Below are 24,641 nucleotides of genomic sequence, written 5' to 3' on the forward strand. Positions count from 1 at the left end.
ACATTGACCCACCACGGCCTGGGCATGGCCACGCATGGTAACCCAGCCATCTGCAGCTGGTGTGGCACCGTGCCCAGCCACACCCAAGGCCCACCTGCATGTGGCTTGCATTCGGAATCCAATACCCTGGTAAAGTCCTGTGCCCACTCCACCCTGCTCCTTTGTGGGAGGTGGGTGATGGTGAAGACCTCTTTGTTGGTGAAGATGACCTCCCTGACCTCCATACAGTGGGACGAGGGCATCACTGGCTGGGCCAGCATTTATTGCCCGTCCCTAGCTGCCCCTTGAGGAGGTGGTGAGCAGCTGCCCTTTGAACCCTTGCGGTCCATATGCTGTGGGGACATTCTGTCAGGGAGTGTGTTCCAGGTGAGCGGTCCAGCGGGTCACCGTGGCAGTGCCACCTTGCACTATGCTGTGTTAATCCCCACCTCCCCCCAGTACACCCCTGCCCCATCAATTCACAGCCAAGACGCCTTCAGAATATTCTCACCATAACACGAACATAACACCACCCAGAGCTGTGAGACAGAGGCTAACAGCCTCCCAGAGGCAGGCCAGAGTCTGCTCTGTAAACTGGGATAACAGGAGGGGCAATGGGACAGAGAGACCGCGAGACACCATCCCAACGCCCATCGCTATTGGCACAGCTGTGTGGGAGAGTCACCATGACATCCACATGGACAATAGATGGGTTAGATTCAGAAAAGGTTTAACATAATCCATAACCCAAACAGCACGCTTCTGGGACATTCATGTCCCTCACTCATATCCCCCCAAACCTCACTATAACCCTGAATATCACAGAGATATATCCCTCACTAATAACCCTCCCCCCCCATACAGTGATATGTCCCTCACTAATAACCCCCCCTCACACAGATATATATCCCTCACTAATCCCCCCCCCACACACACAGTGATATATCCCTCACTAATAAACCCCCCTCACACAGAGATATATCCCTCACTAATAACCCCCCCCTCACACAGTGATATGTCCCTCACTAATAACCCCCCTCACACAGATATATATCCCTCACTAATACCCCCCCACACACACAGTGATATATCCCTCACTAATAACCCCCCCTCACACAGTGATCTGTTCCTCACTAATAACCCCCCTCACACAGAGATATATCCCTCACTAATACCCCCCCACACACACAGTGATATACCCCTCACTAATAACCCCACACACAGTGATATGTCCCTCACTAATAACCCCACACACAGTGATATATCCCTCACTAATAACCCCCCTCACACAGTGATATATCCCTGACTAATAACCCCACACACAGTGATATATCCCTCACTAATACCCCACACACAGTGATATGTCCCTCACTAATAAGCCCCCCTCACACAGATATATATCCCTCACTAATACCCCCCCACACACACAGTGATATATCCCTCACTAATAACCCCCCTCACACAGTGATCTGTTCCTCACTAATAACCCCCCTCACACAGAGATATATCCCTCACTAATACCCCCCCACACACACAGTGATATACCCCTCACTAATAACCCCCACACACAGTGATATGTCCCTCACTAATAACCCCACACACAGTGATATATCCCTCACTAATAACCCCCCTCACACAGTGATATATCCCTGACTAATAACCCCACACACAGTGATATATCCCTCACTAATACCCCACACACAGTGATATGTCCCTCACTAATAACCCCCCACACAGTGATATCTCCCTCACTAATAACCCCCATACAGTGATATCTCCCTCACTAATAAGCCCCCACACAGTGATATGTCCCTCACTGATAACCCCCGACATAGTGATATGTCCCTCACTAACAACCCCAGACATAGTGATATGTCCCTCACTAATAAAACCCCACACATAGTGATATGTCCCTCACTAATAACCCCACACACAGTGATATGTCCCTCACTAATAACCCCCCACATAGTGATATGTCCCTCACTAACAACCCCAGACATAGTGATATGTCCCTCACTAAGAAAACGCCACACACAGTGATATGTCCCTCACTAATAACCCCCCACACAGTGATATCTCCCTCACTAATAAACCCACCCACACAGTGATATGTCCCTCACTAATAACCCCACACACAGTGATATGTCCCTCACTAATAACCCCACACACAGTGATATCTCCCTCACTAATACCCCCACACACAGTGATATGTCCCTCACTAATAACCCCACACACAGTGATATATCCCTCACTAATAACCCCACACACAGTGATATGTCCCTCAATAATACCCCCCACACAGTGATATGTCCCTCACTAATAACTCCACACTCAGTGATATGTCCCTCACTAATAATCCCACACACAGTGATATATACCACACTAATAACCCCACACAGTGATATATCCCTCACTAATAACCCCACACACAGTGATATGTCGCTCAATAATACCCCCCACACAGTGATATGTACCTCATGAATAACCCCACATACAGTGATATGTCCCTCACTAATAACCCCACATACAGTGATATGTCCCTCACTAATAACCCCACACACAGTGATATATCCCACACTAATACCCCCACACATAGTGATATGTCCCTCACTAATAACCCCACATACAGTGATATGTCCCTCACTAATAACCCCACACACAGTGATATATCCCACACTAATACCCCCACACATAGTGATATATCCCTCACTAATAACCCCCCACACAGTGATATGTCCCTCACTAATAACCCCACATACAGTGATATGTCCCTCACTAATAACCCCACACACAGTGATATATCCCACACTAATACCCCCACACATAGTGATATATCCCTCACTAATAACCCCCCACACAGTGATATGTACCTCACTAATAACCCCACATACAGTGATATGTCCCTCACTAATAACCCCACACTCAGTGATATGTCCCTCACTAATAAACCCACACACAGTGATATCTCCCTCACTAATAACCCCACACACAGTGATATGTCCCTCACTAATACCCCCCACACACCGTGATATCTCCCTCACTAATAATCCCACACACAGTGATATCTACCGCACTAATACCCCCCCACACCTAGTGATATCACCCTCACTAATACCACCCCACACAGTGATATGTCCCTCACTAATACCCCCCACACAGTGATATGTCCCTCACTAATAACCCCACACATAGTGATATGTCCCTCACTAATACCCCCCACACGCAGTGATATGTCCCTCACTAATCCCCCCCACACACCGTGATATCTCCCTCACTAATAACCCCACACATAGTGATATTTCCCTCACTAATACCCCCCCCACACAGTGATATGTACCTCACTAATACCCCACACACACATAGTGATATCTCCCTCACTAATACCCCCCCACACAGTGATATGTCCCTCACTAATACCTCCCACACACAGTGATATCTCCCTCACTAATAACCCCACACATAGTGATATGTCCCTCACTAATAACCCCACACACAGTGATATGTCCCTCACTAATAACCCCACACACAGTGATATGTCCCTCACTAATAACCCCACGTACAGTGATATGTCCCTCACTAATAACCCCACACACAGTGATATGTGCCTCACTAATATCCCACACACACAGTGATATGTCCCTCATTAATAACCCCACACACAGTGATCTGTCCCTCACTAATAACCCCACACACAGTGATATGTCCCTCACTAATAATCCCACACACAGTGATATGTCCCTCACTAATACCCCACACACACAGTGATATGTCCCTCACTAATAACCCCACACATAGTGATATGTCCCTCACTAATACCCCCACGTACAGTGATATGTCCCTCACTAATAACCCCATGTACAGTGATATATCCCACACTAATAACCCCACACAGTGATATATCCCTCACTAATAACCCCACACACAGTGATATGTCCCTCAATAATACCCCCCACACAGTGATATGTCCCTCACTAATAACCCCACATACAGTGATGTGTCCCTCACTAATAACCCCACACACAGTGATATGTCCCTCAATAATACCCCCCACACAGTGATATGTACCTCACTAATAACCCCACATACAGTGATATGTCCCTCACTAATAACCCCACATACAGTGATATGTCCCTCACTAATAACCCCACACACAGTGATATATCCCTCACTAATAAACCCACACACAGTGATATGTCCCTCACTAATACCCCCCCACACAGTGATATGTACCTCACCAATAACCCCACATACAGTGATATGTCCCTCACTAATAACCCCACACTCAGTGCTATGTCCCTCACTAATAAACCCACACACAGTGATATCTCCCTCACTAATAACCCCACACACAGTGATATGTCCCTCACTAATACCCCCCCACACCGTGATATCTCCCTCACTAATAAACCCACACACAGTGATATCTCCCTCACTAATAACCCCACAAACAGTGATATGTCCCTCACTAATACCCCCCCACACCGTGATATCTCCCTCACTAATAATCCCACACACAGTGATATGTCCCTCACTAATACCCCCCCACACCTAGTGATATCACATTCACTAATACCCCCCACACGCAGTGATATGTCCCTCACTAATCCCCCCCACACACCGTGATATGTCCCTCACTAATAACCCCAAACATAGTGATATTTCCCTCACTAATACCCACCCCCACACAGTGATATGTACCTCACTAATACCCCACACACACAGTGATATGTCCCTCACTAATAACCCCACACACAGTGATATCTCCCTCACTAATACCCCACACACACATAGTGATATCTCCCTCACTAATACCCCCCCACACAGTGATATGTCCCTCACTAATACCCCCCACACACAGTGATATGTCCCTCACTAATAACCCCACACATAGTGATATGTCCCTCACTAATAACCCCACGCACAGTGATATGTCCCTCACTAATAACCCCACGCACAGTGATATGTCCCTCACTAATAACCCCAGACACAGTGATATGTCCCTCACTAATAACCCCACACACAGTGATATGTCCCTCACTAATAATCCCACACACAGTGACATGTCCCTCACTAATACCCCACACACACAGTGATATGTCCCTCACTAATAACCCCACACATAGTGATATGTCCCTCACTAATACCCCCACGTACAGTGATATGTCCCTCACTAATAACCCCACACACAGTGATATGTCCCTCACTAATAACCCCACACACAGTGATATGTCCCTCACTAATACCCCTCACACAGTGATATGTCCCTCACTAATAACCCCACACATAGTGATATGTCCCTCACTAATACCCCCACGTACAGTGATATGTCCCTCACTAATACCCCCACGTACAGTGATATGTCCCTCACTAATAACCCCATGTACAGTGATATATCCCACACTAATAACCCCACACAGTGATATATCCCTCACTAATAACCCCACACACAGTGATATGTCCCTCACTAATAACCCCCACACAGTGATATCTCCCTCACTAATAACCCCCACACACAGTGATATCTCCCTCACTAAAAACCCCACACAAAGTGATATGTCCCTCACTAATAACCCCCACACACAGTGATATGTCCCTCACTAATAACCCCCACACAGTGATATGTCCCACACTAATAACCCCACGTACAGTGATATGTCCCTCACTAATAACCCCCACACAGTGATATGTCCCTCACTAATAACCCCCACACACAGTGATATGTCCCTCACTAATAACCCCCACACACAGTGATATGTCCCTCACTAATAACCCCACACACAGTGATATGTCCCTCACTAATAACCCCACACACAGTGATATGTCCCTCAATAATACCCCCCCACACAGTGATATGTACCTCACTAATAACCCCACATACAGTGATATGTCCCTCACTAATAACTCCACACTCAGTGATATGTCCCTCACTCATAATCCCACACACAGTGATATATCCCACACTAATAACCCCACACAGTGATATATCCCTCACTAATAACCCCACACACAGTGATATGTCGCTCAATAATACCCCCCACACAGTGATATGTACCTCACTAATAACCCCACATACAGTGATATGTCCCTCACTAATAACCCCACATACAGTGATATGTCCCTCACTAATAACCCCACACACAGTGATATATCCCACACTAATACCCCCACACATAGTGATATATCCCTCACTAATAACCCCACACACAGTGATATGTCCCTCACTAACAACCCCACATACAGTGATATGTCCCTCACTAATAACCCCACACACAGTGATATATCCCACACTAATACCCCCCACACACAGTGATATGTCCCTCACTAATACCCCCACACATAGTGATATGTCCCTCACTAATAACCCCACACACAGTGATATATCCCACACTAATACCCCCCACGTACAGTGATATGTCCCTCACTAATAACCCCCCACACAGTGATACGTACCTCACTAATAACCCCACATACAGTGATATGTCCCTCACTAATAACCCCACACTCAGTGATATGTCCCTCACTAATAAACCCACACACAGTGATATCTCCCTCACTAATAACCCCACACACAGTGATATGTCCCTCACTAATACCCCCCACACACCGTGATATCTCCCTCACTAATAATCCCACACACAGTGATATCTACCTCACTAATACCCCCCCACACCTAGTGATATCACCCTCACTAATACCCCCCCACACAGTGATATGTCCCTCACTAATACCCCCCACACAGTGATATGTCCCTCACTAATAACCCCACACATAGTGATATGTCCCTCACTAATACCCCCCACACGCAGTGATATGTCCCTCACTAATCCCCCCCACACACCGTGATATCTCCCTCACTAATAACCCCACACATAGTGATATTTCCCTCACTAATACCCCCCCACACAGTGATATGTACCTCACTAATACCCCACACACACATAGTGATATCTCCCTCACTAATACCCCCCCACACAGTGATATGTCCCTCACTAATACCCCCCCACACAGTGATATCTCCCTCACTAATAACCCCACACATAGTGATATGTCCCTCACTAATAACCCCACACACAGTGATATGTCCCTCACTAATAACCCCACACACAGTGATATGTCCCTCACTAATAACCCCACGTACAGTGATATGTCCCTCACTAATAACCCCACACACAGTGATATGTGCCTCACTAATATCCCACACACACAGTGATATGTCCCTCACTAATAACCCCACACACAGTGATATGTCCCTCACTAATAACCCCACACACAGTGATATGTCCCTCACTAATAATCCCACACACAGTGATATGTCCCTCACTAATACCCCACACACACAGTGATATGTCCCTCACTAATAACCCCACACATAGTGATATGTCTCTCACTAATACCCCCACGTACAGTGATATGTCCCTCACTAATAACCCCATGTACAGTGATATATCCCACACTAATAACCCCACACAGTGATATATCCCTCACTAATAACCCCACACACAGTGATATGTCCCTCAATAATACCCCCCACACAGTGATATATACCTCACTAATAACCCCACATACAGTGATATGTCCCTCACTAATAACCCCACATACAGTGATATGTCCCCCACTAATAACCCCACACACAGTGATATATCCCACACTAATACCCCCACACATAGTGATATATCCCTCACTAATAAACCCACACACAGTGATATGTCCCTCACTAATACCCCCCCACACAGTGATATGTACCTCACCAATAACCCCACATACAGTGATATGTCCCTCACTAATAACCCCACACTCAGTGCTATGTCCCTCACTAATAAACCCACACACAGTGATATCTCCCTCACTAATAACCCCACAAACAGTGATATGTCCCTCACTAATACCCCCCCACACCGTGATATCTCCCTCACTAATAATCCCACACACAGTGATATGTCCCTCACTAATACCCACCCACATGTAGTGATATCACCCTCACTAATACCCCCCACACGCTGTGATATGTCCCTCACTAATCCCCCCCACACACCGTGATATGTCCCTCACTAATAACCCCAATCATAGTGATATTTCCCTCACTAATACCCCCCCCACACAGTGATATGTACCTCACTAATACCCCACACACACAGTGATATGTCCCTCACTAATAACCCCACACACAGTGATATCTCCCTCACTAATACCCCACACACACATAGTGATATCTCCCTCACTAATACCCCCCCACACAGTGATATGTCCCTCACTAATACCCCCCACACACAGTGATATGTCCCTCACTAATAACCCCACACATAGTGATATGTCCCTCACTAATAACCCCACGCACAGTGATATGTCCCTCACTAATAACCCCACGCACAGTGATATGTCCCTCACTAATAACCCCAGACACAGTGATATGTCCCTCACTAATAACCCCACACACAGTGATATGTCCCTCACTAATAATCCCACACACAGTGATATGTCCCTCACTAATACCCCACACACACAGTGATATGTCCCTCACTAATAACCCCACACATAGTGATATGTCCCTCACTAATACCCCCACGTACAGTGATATGTCCCTCACTAATAACCCCACACACAGTGATATGTCCCTCACTAATAACCCCACACACAGTGATATGTCCCTCACTAATACCCCTCACACAGTGATATGTCCCTCACTAATAACCCCACACATAGTGATATGTCCCTCACTAATACCCCCACGTACAGTGATATGTCCCTCACTAATACCCCCACGTACAGTGATATGTCCCTCACTAATAATCCCATGTACAGTGATATATCCCACACTAATAACCCCACACAGTGATATATCCCTCACTAATAACCCCACACACAGTGATATCTCCCTCACTAATAACCCCCACACAGTGATATCTCCCTCACTAATAACCCCCACACACAGTGATATCTCCCTCACTAATAACCCCCACACAGTGATATGTCCCTCACTAATAACCCCCACACACAGTGATATGTCCCTCACTAATAACCCCACACACAGTGATATGTCCCTCACTAATAACCCCACACACAGTGATATGTCCCTCACTAATTCCCCCCACACACAGTGATATGTCCCTCACTAATAACCCCCACACAGTGATATGTCCCTCACTAATAACCCCCCCACACAGTGATATGCCCCTCACTAATAACACCACGTACAGTGATATGTCCCTCACTAATAACCCCACACACAGTGATATGTCCCTCACTAATAACCCCACACACAGTGATATGTCCCTCACTAATAACCCCCACACAGTGATATGTCCCACACTAATAACCCCACGTACAGTGATATGTCCCTCACTAATAACCCCCACACAGTGAAATGTATCTCACTAATACCCCCACACACAGTGATGTTTCCCTCACTAATACCCCCCACACACAATGTTATGTCCCTCACTAATACCCCCCACACAGTGATATATCCCTCACTAATAACCCCACACAAAGTGATATGTCCCTCACTAATACCCCCCACACACAGTGATATCTCCCTCACTAATAACCCCCCACACAGTGATATGTCCCTCACTAATAACCCCCACACAGTGATATATCCCTCACTAATAACCCCCACACACAGTGATACGTCCCTCACTAATAACCCCCACACAGTGATATGTCCCTCACTAATAACCCCACCACACAGTGATATGTCCCTCACTAATAACCCCCCCACACAGTGATATGTCCCTCACTAATAACCCCACACACAGTGATATGTCCCTCACTAATACCCCCCACACACAGTGATATGTCCCTCACTAATAACCCCCACACAGTGATATGTCCCTCACTAATAACCCCCCAACACACAGTGATATGTCCCTCACTAATAACCGCACACACAGTGATATGTCCCTCACTAATAACCCCACACACAGTGATATGTCCCTCACTAATAACGCCACACACAGTGATATGTCCCTCACTAATAACCCCACACACAGTGATATGTCCCTCCTACCCCCCCCCACACAGTGATATGTCCCTCACTAATAATACCCACAAAGTGATATGTCCCTCACTAATAACCCCTACACAGTGATATGTCCCTCACTAATAACCCCACACACAGTGATATGTCCCTCACTAATACCCCCCACACAGTGATATATCCCTAACTAATAACCCCACACATAGTGATATGTCCCTCACTAATACCCCCCACACACAGTGATATGTCCCTCACCAATAACCCCCACACAGTGATATATCCCTCACTAATACCCCCCACACACAGTGATATGTCCCTCACTAATAACCCCACAGACAGTGATATGTCCCTCACTAATAACCCCACACACAGTGATATGTCCCTCACTAATAACCCCACACATAGTGATATGTCCCTCACTAATACCCCCCCACACAGTGATATGTCCCTCACTAATAACCCCACACACAGTGATATGTCCCTCAATAATACCCCCCCACACAGTGATATGTACCTCACTAATAACCCCACATACAGTGATATGTCCCTCACTAATAACCCCACACTCAGTGATATGTCCCTCACTAATAACCCCACACGCAGTGATATATCCCACACTAATAACCCCACACAGTGATATATCCCTCACTAATACCCCCCCACACAGTGATATGTCCCTCACTAATAACCCCACACACAGTGATATGTCCCTCAATAATACCCCCCCACACAGTGATATGTCCCTCACTAATAACCCCACACTCAGTGATATGTCCCTCACTAATAACCCCACGTACAGTGATATGTCCCTCACTAATAACCCCACGTACAGTGATATGTCCCTCACTAATAACGCCACACACAGTGATATGTCCCTCACTAATAACCCCACACTCAGTGATATGTACCTCACTAATAAACCCACACACAGTGATATCTCCCTCACTAATAACCCCACACACAGTGATATGTCCCTCACTAATATCCCCCCCACACCGTGATATCTCCCTCACTAATAATCCCACACACAGTGATAACTCCCTCACTAATACCCCCCCACACCTAGTGAATCACCCTCACTAATACCCCCCCACACAGTGATATGTCCCTCACTAATACCCCCCACACAGTGATATGTCCCTCACTAATAACCCCACACATAGTGATATTTCCCTCACTAATACCCCCCACACGCAGTGATATGTCCCTCACTAATCCCCCCCACACACCGTGATATGTCCCTCACGAAGAACCCCACACATAGTGATATTTCCCTCACTAATACCCCCCCCACACAGTGATATGTCCCTCACTAATAACCCATCACACAGGGATATCTCCCTCACTAATACCCCACACACACATAGTGATATCTCCCTCACTAATACCCCCCCACACAGTGATATGTCCCTCACTAATACCCCCCACACACAGTGATATGTCCCTCACTAATAACCCCACACATAGTGATATGTCCCTCACTAATAACCCCACACACAGTGATATGTCCCTCACTAATAACCCCACACACAGTGATATGTCCCTCACTAATAACCCCACGTACAGTGATATGTCCCTCACTAATAACCCCACACACAGTGATATGTGCCTCACTAATACCCCACACACAGTGATATGTCCCTCACTAATACCCCCCCACACAGTGATATGTACCTCACCAATAATCCCACACACAGTGATATATCCCTCACTAATAATCACACACACAGTGATATGTCCCTCACTAATACCCCATACACACAGTGATATGTCCCTCACTAATAACCCCACACACAGTGATATCTCCCTCACTAATACCCCACACACACATAGTGATATCTCCCTCACTAATACCCCCCCACACGGTGATATGTCCCTCACTAATACCCCCCACACACTGTGATATGTCCCTCACTAATAACCCCACACATAGTGATATGTCCCTCACTAATAAACCCACACACAGTGATATCTCCCTCACTAATAACCCCACACTCAGTGATATGTCCCTCACTAATAAACCCACACACAGTGATATCTCCCTCACTAATAACCCCACACACAGTGATATGTACCTCACTAATACCCCACACACACATAGTGATATCTCCCTCACTAATACCCCCCCACACAGTGATATGTCCCTCACTAATACCCCCCACACACAGTGATATCTCCCTCACTAATAACCCCACACATAGTGATATGTCCCTCACTAATAACCCCACACACAGTGATATGTCCCTCACTAATAACCCCACACACAGTGATATGTCCCTCACTAATAACCCCACGTACAGTGATATGTCCCTCACTAATAACCCCACACACAGTGATATGTGCCTCACTAATATCCCACACACACAGTGATATGTCCCTCACTAATAACCCCACACACAGTGATATGTCCCTCACTAATAACCCCACACACAGTGATATGTCCCTCACTAATAATCCCACACACAGTGATATGTCCCTCACTAATACCCCACACACACAGTGATATGTCCCTCACTAATAACCCCACACATAGTGATATGTCCCTCACTAATACCCCCACGTACAGTGATATGTCCCTCACTAATAACCCTATGTACAGTGATATATCCCACACTAATAACCCCACACAGTGATATATCCCTCACTAATAACCCCACACACAGTGATATGTCCCTCAATAATACCCCCCACACAGTGATATGTACCTCACTAATAACCCCACATACAGTGATATGTCCCTCACTAATAACCCCACATACAGTGATATGTCCCTCACTAATAACCCCACACACAGTGATATATCCCACACTAATACCCCCACACATAGTGATATATCCCTCACTAATACACCCACACACAGTGATATGTCCCTCACTAATACCCCCCCACACAGTGATATGTACCTCACTAATAATCCCACACACTGTGATATCTCCCTCACTAATAACCCCACACACAGTGATATGTCCCTCACTAATACCCCCCCACACCGTGATATCTCCCTCACTAATAAACCCACACACAGTGATATCTCCCTCACTAATAACCCCACAAACAGTGATATGTCCCTCACTAATACCCCCCACACCGTGATATCTCCCTCACTAATAATCCCACACACAGTGATATGTCCCTCACTAATACCCCCCCACACCTAGTGATATCACCCTCACTAATACCCCCCACACGCAGTGATATGTCCCTCACTAATCCCCCCCACACACCGTGATATGTCCCTCACTAATAACCCCAAACATAGTGATATTTCCCTCACTAATACCCCCCCACACAGTGATATGTACCTCACTAATACCCCCCACACACAGTGATATGTCCCTCACTAATAATCCCACACACACATAGTGATATCTCCCTCACTTATATCCCCCCACACAGTGATATGTCCCTCACTAATACCCCCCACACACAGTGATATGTCCCTCACTAATAACCCCACACATAGTGATATGTCCCTCACTAATAACCCCACGCACAGTGATATGTCCCTCACTAATAACCCCACGCACAGTGATATGTCCCTCACTAATAACCCCACACACAGTGATATGTCCCTCACTAATAACCCCACACACAGTGATATGTCCCTCACTAATAATCCCACACACAGTGTTATGTCCCTCACTAATACCCCACACACACAGTGATATGTCCCTCACTAATAACCCCACATATAGTGATATGTCCCTCACTAATACCCCCACGTACAGTGATATGTCCCTCACTAATAACCCCACACACAGTGATATGTCCCTCACTAATAACCCCACAGACAGTGATATGTCCCTCACTAATACCCCTCACACAGTGATATGTCCCTCACTAATAACCCCACACATAGTGATATGTCCCTCACTAATACCCCTACGTACAGTGATATGTCCCTCACTAATACCCCCACGTACAGTGATATGTCCCTCACTAATAACCCCATGTACAGTGATATATCCCACACTAATAACCCCACACAGTGATATATCCCTCACTAATAACCCCACACACAGTGATATGTCCCTCACTAATAACACCCACACAGTGATATCTCCCTCACTAATAACCCCCACACACAGTGATATCTCCCTCACTAAAAACCCCACACACAGTGATATGTCCCTCACTAATAACCCCCACACACAGTGATATGTCCCTCACTAATAACCCCCACACAGTGATATGTCCCACACTAATAACCCCACGTACAGTGATATGTCCCTCACTAATAACCCCCACACAGTGATATGTCCCTCACTAATAACCCCCACACACAGTGATATGTCCCTCACTAATAACCCCACACACAGTGATATGTCCCTCACTAATAACCCCACACACAGTGATATGTCCCTCACTAATACCCCCCACACACAGTGATATGTCCCTCACTAATAACCCCCACACAGTGATATGTCCCTCACTAATAACCCCCCCCACACAGTGATATGTCCCTCACTAATAACACCACGTACAGTGATATGTCCCTCACTAATAACCCCACACACAGTGATATGTCCCTCACTAATAACCCCCACACAGTGATATGTCCCACACTAATAACCCCACGTACAGTGATATGTCCCTCACTAATAGCCCCACACAGTGAAATGTACCTCACTAATACCCCCACACACAGTGATGTTTCCCTCACTAATACCCCCACACACAGTGATGTGTCCCTCACTAATACCCCCCACACACAATGTTATGTCCCTCACTAATACCCCCCACACAGTGATATATCCCTCACTAATAACCCCACACAAAGTGATATGTCCCTCACTAATACCCCCCACACACAGTGATATCTCTCTCACTAATAACCCCCCACACAGTGATATGTCCCTCACTAATAACCCCCACACAGTGATATATCCCTCACTAATAACCCCCACACACAGGGATATGTCCCTCACTAATAACCCACACACAGTGATATGTCCCTCACTAATAACCCCCCCACACAGTGATATGTCCCTCACTAATAACCCCCCCACACAGTGATATGTCCCTCACTAATAACCCCACACACAGTGATATGTCCCTCACTAATACCCCCCACACACAGTGATGTGTCCCTCACTAATAACCCCCACACAGTGATATGTCCCTCACTAATAACCCCCCCACACACAGTGATATGTCCCTCACTAAAAACCCCACACACAGTGATATGTCCCTCACTAATAACCCCACACACAGTGATATGTCCCTCACTAATAACCCCACACACAGTGATATGTCCCTCCTACCCCCCCCCACACAGTGATATGTCCCTCACTAATAATACCCACAAAGTGATATGTCCCTCACTAATAACCCCTACACAGTGATATGTCCCTCACTAATAACCCCACACACAGTGATATGTCCCTCACTAATACCCCCCACACAGTGATATATCCCTCACTAATAACCCCACACATAGTGATATGTCCCTCACTAATACCCCCCACACACAGTGATATGTCCCTCACTAATAACCCCCACACAGTGATATATCCCTCACTAATACCCCCCACACACAGTGATATGTCCCTCACTAATAACCCCACAGACAATGATATGTCCCTCACTAATAACCCCACACACAGTGATATGTCCCTCACTAATAACCCCACACATAGTGATATGTCCCTCACTTATACCCCCCCACACAGTGATATGTCCCTCACTAATAACCCCACACACAGTGATATGTCCCTCAATAATACCCCCCCACACAGTGATATGTACCTCACTAATAACCCCACATACAGTGATATGTCCCTTACTAATAACCCCACACTCAGTGATATGTCCCTCACGACAAACCCCACACGCAGTGATATGTCCCTCACTAATAACCCCACACAGTGATATATCCCTCACTAATACCCCCACACACAGTGATATGTCCCTCACTAATAACCCCACACACAGTGATATGTTCCTCAATAATACCCCCCCACACAGTGATATGTACCTCACGAATAACCCCACACACAGTGATATATCCCACACTAATAACCCCACACAGTGATATATCCCTCACTAACAACCCCACACACAGTGATATGTCCCTCACTAATACCCCCCACACAGTGATATGTACCTCACTAATAACCCCACATACAGTGATATGTCCCTCACTAATAACCCCACACACAGTGATATATCCCACACTAATAACCCCACACAGTGATATATCCCTCACTAACAACCCCACACACAGTGATATGTCCCTCACTAATACCCCCCACACAGTGATATGTACCTCACTAATAACCCCACACACAGTGATATGTCCCTCACTAATAACCCCACACTCAGTGATATGTCCCTCACTAATAAACCCACACACAGTGATATGTCCCTCACTAATACCCCCCCCAAACAGTGATATGTCCCTCACTAATAACCCCACACACAGTGATATGTCCCTCACTAATATCCCCCCCACACCGTGATATTTCCCTCACTAATAATCCCACACACAGTGATATCTCCCTCACTAATACCCCCCCCACACAGTGATATGTCCCTCACTAATACCCCCCACACAGTGATATGTCCCTCACTAATAACCCCACACATAGTGATATTTCCCTCACTAATACCCCCCACACGCAGTGATATGTCCCTCACTAATCCCCCCCACACACCGTGATATGTCCCTCACTAATAACCCCACACATAGTGATATTTCCCTCACTAATACCCCCCCCCACACAGTGATATGTCCCTCACTAATAACCCCACACACAGTGATATCTCCCTCACTAATACCCCACACACACATAGTGATATCTCCCTCACTAATACCCCCCCACACAGTGATATGTCCCTCACTAATACCCCCCACACACAGTGATATGTCCCTCACTAATAACCCCACACATAGTGATATGTCCCTCACTAATAACCCCACACACAGTGATATGTCCCTCACTAATAACCCCACACACAGTGATATGTCCCTCACTAATAACCCCACGTACAGTGATATGTCCCTCACTAATAACCCCACACACAGTGATATGTGCCTCACTAATACCCCACACACACAGTGATATGTCCCTCACTAATAACCCCACACACAGTGATATGTCCCTCACTAATAATCCCACACACAGTGATATGTCCCTCACTAATAATCACACACACAGTGATATGTCCCTCACTAATAGCCCACACACACAGTGATATGTCCCTCACTAATAACCCCACACATAGTGATATGTCCCTCACTAATACCCCCACGTACAGTGATATGTCCCTCACTAATAACCCCATGTGCAGTGATATGTCCCTCACTAATAACCCCACACATAGTGATATGTCCCTCACTAATACCCCCACGTACAGTGATATGTCCCTCACTAATAACCCCATGTACAGTGATATGTCCCTCACTAATAACCCCACACACAGTGATATGTCCCTCACTAATAACCCCCACACAGTGATATGTCCCTCACTAATAACCCCCACACATAGTGATCTGTCCCTCACTAATAACCCCACACACAGTGATATGTCCCTCACTAATAACCACACACACAGTGATATGTCCCTCACTAATACCCCCCACACGCAGTGATATGTCCCTCACTAATAACTCCCACACAGTGATATGTCCCTCACTAATAACCCCCACACACAGTGATATGTCCCTCACTAATAACCCCCACACAGTGATATGTCCCTCACTAATACCCCCCACACACAATGTTATGTCCCTCACTAATACCCCACACACAGTGAGATGTCCCTCACTAATAACCCCCACACACAGTGATATGTCCCTCACTAATAACCCCACACACAGTGATATGTCCCTCACTAATAACCCCACACACAGTGATATGTCCCTCACTAATACCCCCCACACACAGTGATATGTCCCTCACTAATAACCCCCATACAGTGATATGTCCCTCACTAATAACCCCCACACACAGTGATATGTCCCTCACTAATAACCCCCACACAGTGATATGTCCCACACTAATAACCCCACGTACAGTGATATGTCCCTCACTAATAACCCCACACACAGTGATATGTCCCTCACTAATACCCCCCCCACACAGTGATATGTACCTCACTAATACCCCCACACACAGTGATGTTTCCCTCACTAATACCCCCCACACACAATGTTATGTCCCTCACTAATACCCCCCACACAGTGATATGTCCCTCACTAATACCCCCCACACAGTGATATATCCCTCACTAATAACCCCACACATAGTGATATGTCCCTCACTAATACCCCCTACACACAGTGATATGTCCCTCACTAATAACCCCTCACACAGTGATATGTCCCTCACTAATAACCCCCACACAGTGATATATCCCTCACTAATAACCCCTACACACAGTGATATGTCCCTCACTAATAACCCCCACACAGTGATATGTCCCTCACTAATAACCCCCCCACACAGTGATATGTCCCTCACTAATAACCCCCCCACACAGTGATATGTCCCTCACTAATAACCCCACACACAGTGATATGTCCCTCACTAATACCCCCCACACACAGTGATATGTCCCTCACTAATAACCCCCACACAATGATATGTCCCTCACTAATAACCCCACACACAGTGATATGTCCCTCACTAATAACCCCACACACAGTGATATGTCCCTCACTAATAACCCCACACACAGTGATATGTCCCTCACTAATAACCCCACACACAGTGATATGTCCCTCACTAATACCCCCCCCACACAGTGATAGGTCCCTCACTAATAATACCCACACAGTGATATGTCCCTCACTAATAACCCCCACACAGTGATATGTCCCTCATTAATAACCTCACACACAGTGATATGTCCCTCACTAATACCCCCCACACAGTGATATATCCCTCACTAATAACCCCACACATAGTGATATGTCCCTCACTAATACCCCCCACACACAGTGATATGTCCCTCACTAATAACCCCCACACAGTGATATGTCCCTCACTAATACCCCCCACACACAGTGATATGTCCCTCACTAATAACCCCACAGACAGTGATATGTCCCTCACTAATAACCCCACACACACTGATATCTCCCTCACTAATACCCCCACACACAGTAATTTGTCCCTCACTAATAACCCCACACACAGTGATATATCCCTCACTAATAACCCCACACACCGTGATATGTCCCTCAATAATACCCCCCCACACAGTGATATGTCCCTCACTAATAACCACACACACAGTGATATGTCCCTCACGACAAACCCCACACGCAGTGATATGTCCCTCACTAATAACCCCCACACAGTGATATGTCCCTCACTAATAACCCCCACACACAGTGATATGTCCCTCACTAATAACCCCCACACAGTGATATGTCCCACACTGATAACCCCACGTACAGTGATGCGTACCTCACTAATACCCCCACACACAGTGATGTTTCCCTCACTAATACCCCCCACACACAATGTTATGTCCCTCACTAATACCCCACACACAGTGAGATGTCCCTCACTAATAACCCCCACACACAGTGATATGTCCCTCACTAATAACCCCACACACAGTGATATGTCCCTCACTAATAACCCCACACACAGTGATATGTCCCTCACTAATACCCCCCACACACAGTGATATGTCCCTCACTAATAACCCCCATACAGTGATATGTCCCTCACTAATAACCCCCACACACAGTGATATGTCCCTCACTAATAACCCCCACACAGTGATATGTCCCACACTAATAACCCCACGTACAGTGATATGTCCCTCACTAATAACCCCACACACAGTGATATGTCCCTCACTAATACCCCCCCCACACAGTGATATGTACCTCACTAATACCCCCACACACAGTGATGTTTCCCTCACTAATACCCCCCACACACAATGTTATGTCCCTCACTAATACCCCCCACACAGTGATATGTCCCTCACTAATACCCCCCACACAGTGATATATCCCTCACTAATAACCCCACACATAGTGATATGTCCCTCACTAATACCCCCTACACACAGTGATATGTCCCTCACTAATAACCCCTCACACAGTGATATGTCCCTCACTAATAACCCCCACACAGTGATATATCACTCACTAATAACCCCTACACACAGTGATATGTCCCTCACTAATAACCCCCACACAGTGATATGTCCCTCACTAATAACCCCCCCACACAGTGATATGTCCCTCACTAATAACCCCCCCACACAGTGATATGTCCCTCACTAATAACCCCACACACAGTGATATGTCCCTCACTAATACCCCCCACACACAGTGATATGTCCCTCACTAATAACCCCCACACAATGATATGTCCCTCACTAATAACCCCACACACAGTGATATGTCCCTCACTAATAACCCCACACACAGTGATATGTCCCTCACTAATAACCCCACACACAGTGATATGTCCCTCACTAATAACCCCACACACAGTGATATGTCCCTCACTAATACCCCCCCCACACAGTGATAGGTCCCTCACTAATAATACCCACACAGTGATATGTCCCTCACGAAGAACCCCCACACAGTGATATGTCCCTCATTAATAACCTCACACACAGTGATATGTCCCTCACTAATACCCCCCACACAGTGATATATCCCTCACTAGTAACCCCACACATAGTGATATGTCCCTCACTAATACCCCCCACACACAGTGATATGTCCCTCACTAATAACCCCCACACAGTGATATGTCCCTCACTAATACCCCCCACACACAGTGATATGTCCCTCACTAATAACCCCACAGACAGTGATATGTCCCTCACTAATAACCCCACACACACTGATATCTCCCTCACTTATACCCCCACACACAGTAATTTGTCCCTCACTAATAACCCCACACACAGTGATATATCCCTCACTAATAACCCCACACACCGTGATATGTCCCTCAATAATACCCCCCCACACAGTGATATGTACCTCACTAATAACCCCCACACAGTGATATATCCCACACTAATAACCCCACACAGTGATATATCCCTCACTAATAACCCCACACACAGTGATATGTCCCTCAGTAATACCCCCCCACACAGTGATATGTCCCTCACTAATAACCCCACATACATTGATATGTCCCTCACTAATAACCCCACATACAGTGATATGTTCCTCACTAATAACCCCACACACAGTGATATATCCCTCACTAATAACCCCACACAGTGATATATCCCTCACTAATAACCCCACACACAGTGATATGTCCCTCACTAATAACCCCACGTACAGTGATATGTCCATCACTAATATCCCCCACACAGTGACATGTCCCTCACTAATAACCCCACACACAGTGATATATCCCTCACTAATAACCCCACACAGTGATATATCCCTCACTAATAACCCCACACACAGTGATATGTCCCTCACTAATACCCCCCCACACAGTGATATGTACCTCACCAATAACCCCACATACATTGATATGTTCCTCACTAATAACCCCACACACAGTGATATATCCCTCACTAATAACCCCACACAGTGATTAATCCCTCACTAATAACCCCACACACAGTGATATGTCCCTCACTAATAACCCCACGTACAGTGATATGTCCCTCACTAATAACCCCACACACAGTGATATGTCCCTCACTAATACCCCCACACGCAGTGATATGTCCCTCACTAATCCCCCCCACACACCGTGATATCTCCCTCACTAATAACCCCACACACAGTGATATGTCCCTCACTAATACCCATCCCACACCGTGATATCTCCCTCACTAATAATCCCACACACAGTGATATCCCCCTCACTAATACCCCCCCACACCTAGTGATATCACCCTCACTAATACCCCCCCACACAGTGATATGTCCCTCACTAATACCCCCCACACAGTGATATGTCCCTCACTAACAACCCCACACATAGTGATATGTCCCTCACTAATACCCCCACACGCAGTGATATGTCCCTCACTAATCCCCCCCACACACCGTGATATCTCCCTCACTAATAACCCCACACATAGTGATATTTCCCTCACTAATACCCCCCCCACACAGTGATATGTACCTCACTAATACCCCACACACACAGTAATATGTCCCTCACTAATAACCCCACACACAGTGATATCTCCCTCAATAATACCCCACACACACATAGTGATATCTCCCTCACTAATACCCCCCCACACAGTGATATGTCCCTCACTAATACCCCCCACACACAGTGATATGTCCCTCACTAATAACCCCACACATAGTGATATGTCCCTCACTCATAACCCCACACACAGTGATATGTCCCTCACTAATAACCCCACACACAGTGATATGTGCCTCACTAACACCCCACACACACAGTGATATGTCGCTCACTAATAACCCCACACACAGTGATATGTCCCTCACTAATAACCCCACACACAGTGATATGTCCCTCACTAATAATCCCACACACAGTGATATGTCCCTCACTAATACCCCACACACACAGTGATATGTCCCTCACTAATAACCCCACACATAGTGATATGTCCCTCACTAATAACCCCACACACAGTGATATGTCCCTCAATAATACCCCCCACACAGTGATATGTACCTCACTAATAACCCCACATACAGTGATATGTACCTCACTAATAACCCCACATACAGTGATATGTCCCTCACTAATAACCTCACACACAGTGATATATCCCACACTAATGCCCCCACACATAGTGATATCTCCCTCACTAATAATCCCACACACAGTGATATCTCCCTCACTAATACCCCCCAACACCTCGTGATATCACCCTCACTAATACCCCCCCACACAGTGATATGTCCCTCACTAATACCCCCCACACAGTGATATGTCCCTCACTAATAACCCCACACATAATGATATGTCCCTCACTAATACCCCCCACACGCAGTGATATGTCCCTCACTAATCCCCCCCACACACCGTGATATGTCCCTCACTAATAACCACACATAGTGATATTTCCCTCACTAATACCCCCCCCCACACAGTGATATGTACCTCACTAATACCCCACACACACAGTGATATGTCCCTCACTAATAACCCCCACACACAGTGATATGTCCCTCACTAATACCCCCCCCACACAGTGATATGTCCCTCACTAATACCCCCCACACAGTGATATGTCCCTCACGAATACCCCACACACACAGTGATATCTCCCTCACTAATAACCCCACACATAGTGATATGTCCCTCACTAATAACCCCACACACAGTGATATGTCCCTCACTAATAACCCCACACACAGTGATATGTCCCTCACTAATAACCCCACGTACAGTGATATGTCCCTCACTAATAACCCCACACACAGTGATATGTGCCTCACTAATACCCCACACACACAGTGATATGTCCCTCACTAATAACCCCACACACAGTGATATGTCCCTCACTCATCACCCCACACACAGTGATATGTACCTCACTAATAACCCCACACACAGTGATATGTCCCTCACTAATAATCCCACACACAGTGATATGTCCCTCACTAATAACCCCACACACAGTGATATGTCCCTCACTAATAACCCCACACACAGTGATATGTCCCTCACTAATAACCCCACACACAGTGATATGTCCCTCACTAATAACCCCACACACAGTGATATGTCCCTCACTAATAACCCCACGTACAGTGATATGTCCCTCACTAATAACCCCACGTACAGTGATATGTCCCTCACTAATAACCCCACACACAGTGATATGTGCCTCACTAATACCCCACACACACAGTGATATGTCCCTCACTAATAACCCCACACACAGTGATATGTCCCTCACTAATAACCCCACGTACAGTGATATGTCCCTCACTAATAACCCCACACACAGTGATATGTGCCTCACTAATACCCCACACACACAGTGATATGTCCCTCACTAATAACCCCACACACAGTGATATGTCCCTCACTCATCACCCCACACACAGTGATATGTACCTCACTAATAACCCCACACACAGTGATATGTCCCTCATTAATAACCCCACACAGTGATATGTCCCTCACTAATAACCCCACACACAGTGATATGTCCCTCACTAATAACCCCACACACAGTGATATGTCCCTCATTAATAACCCCCACACAGTGATATGTCCCTCACTAATAACCCCACACACAGTGATATGTCCCTCACTAATAACCCCACACACAGTGATATGTCCCTCACTAATAATCCCACACACAGTGATATGTCCCTCACTAATAACCCCATGTACAGTGATATATCCCTCACTAATAACCCCACACATTGATATATCCCTCACTAATAACCCCACACACAGTGATATGTCCCTCACTAATAACCCCACATACAGTGATATGTACCTCACTAATAACCCCACATACAGTGATATGTCCCTCACTAATAACCCCACACACAGTGATATGTCCCTCACTAATAACCCCACACACAGTGATATATCCCACACTAATACCCCCACACACAGTAATATATCCCTCACTAATAAACCCACACACAGTGATATGTCCCTCACAAATACCCCCCCACACAGTGATATGTCCCTCACTAATAACCCCACATACAGTGATATGTCCCTCACTAATAACCCCACACTCAGTGATATGTCCCTCACTAATAAACCCA

The sequence above is a fragment of the Chiloscyllium plagiosum genome, unplaced genomic scaffold (assembly GCF_037043375.1).
Source record: "Chiloscyllium plagiosum isolate Xiang-an unplaced genomic scaffold, Cpla_swu_hap1 HiC_scaffold_21, whole genome shotgun sequence".
NCBI classification, from domain to species: domain Eukaryota; kingdom Metazoa; phylum Chordata; class Chondrichthyes; order Orectolobiformes; family Hemiscylliidae; genus Chiloscyllium; species Chiloscyllium plagiosum.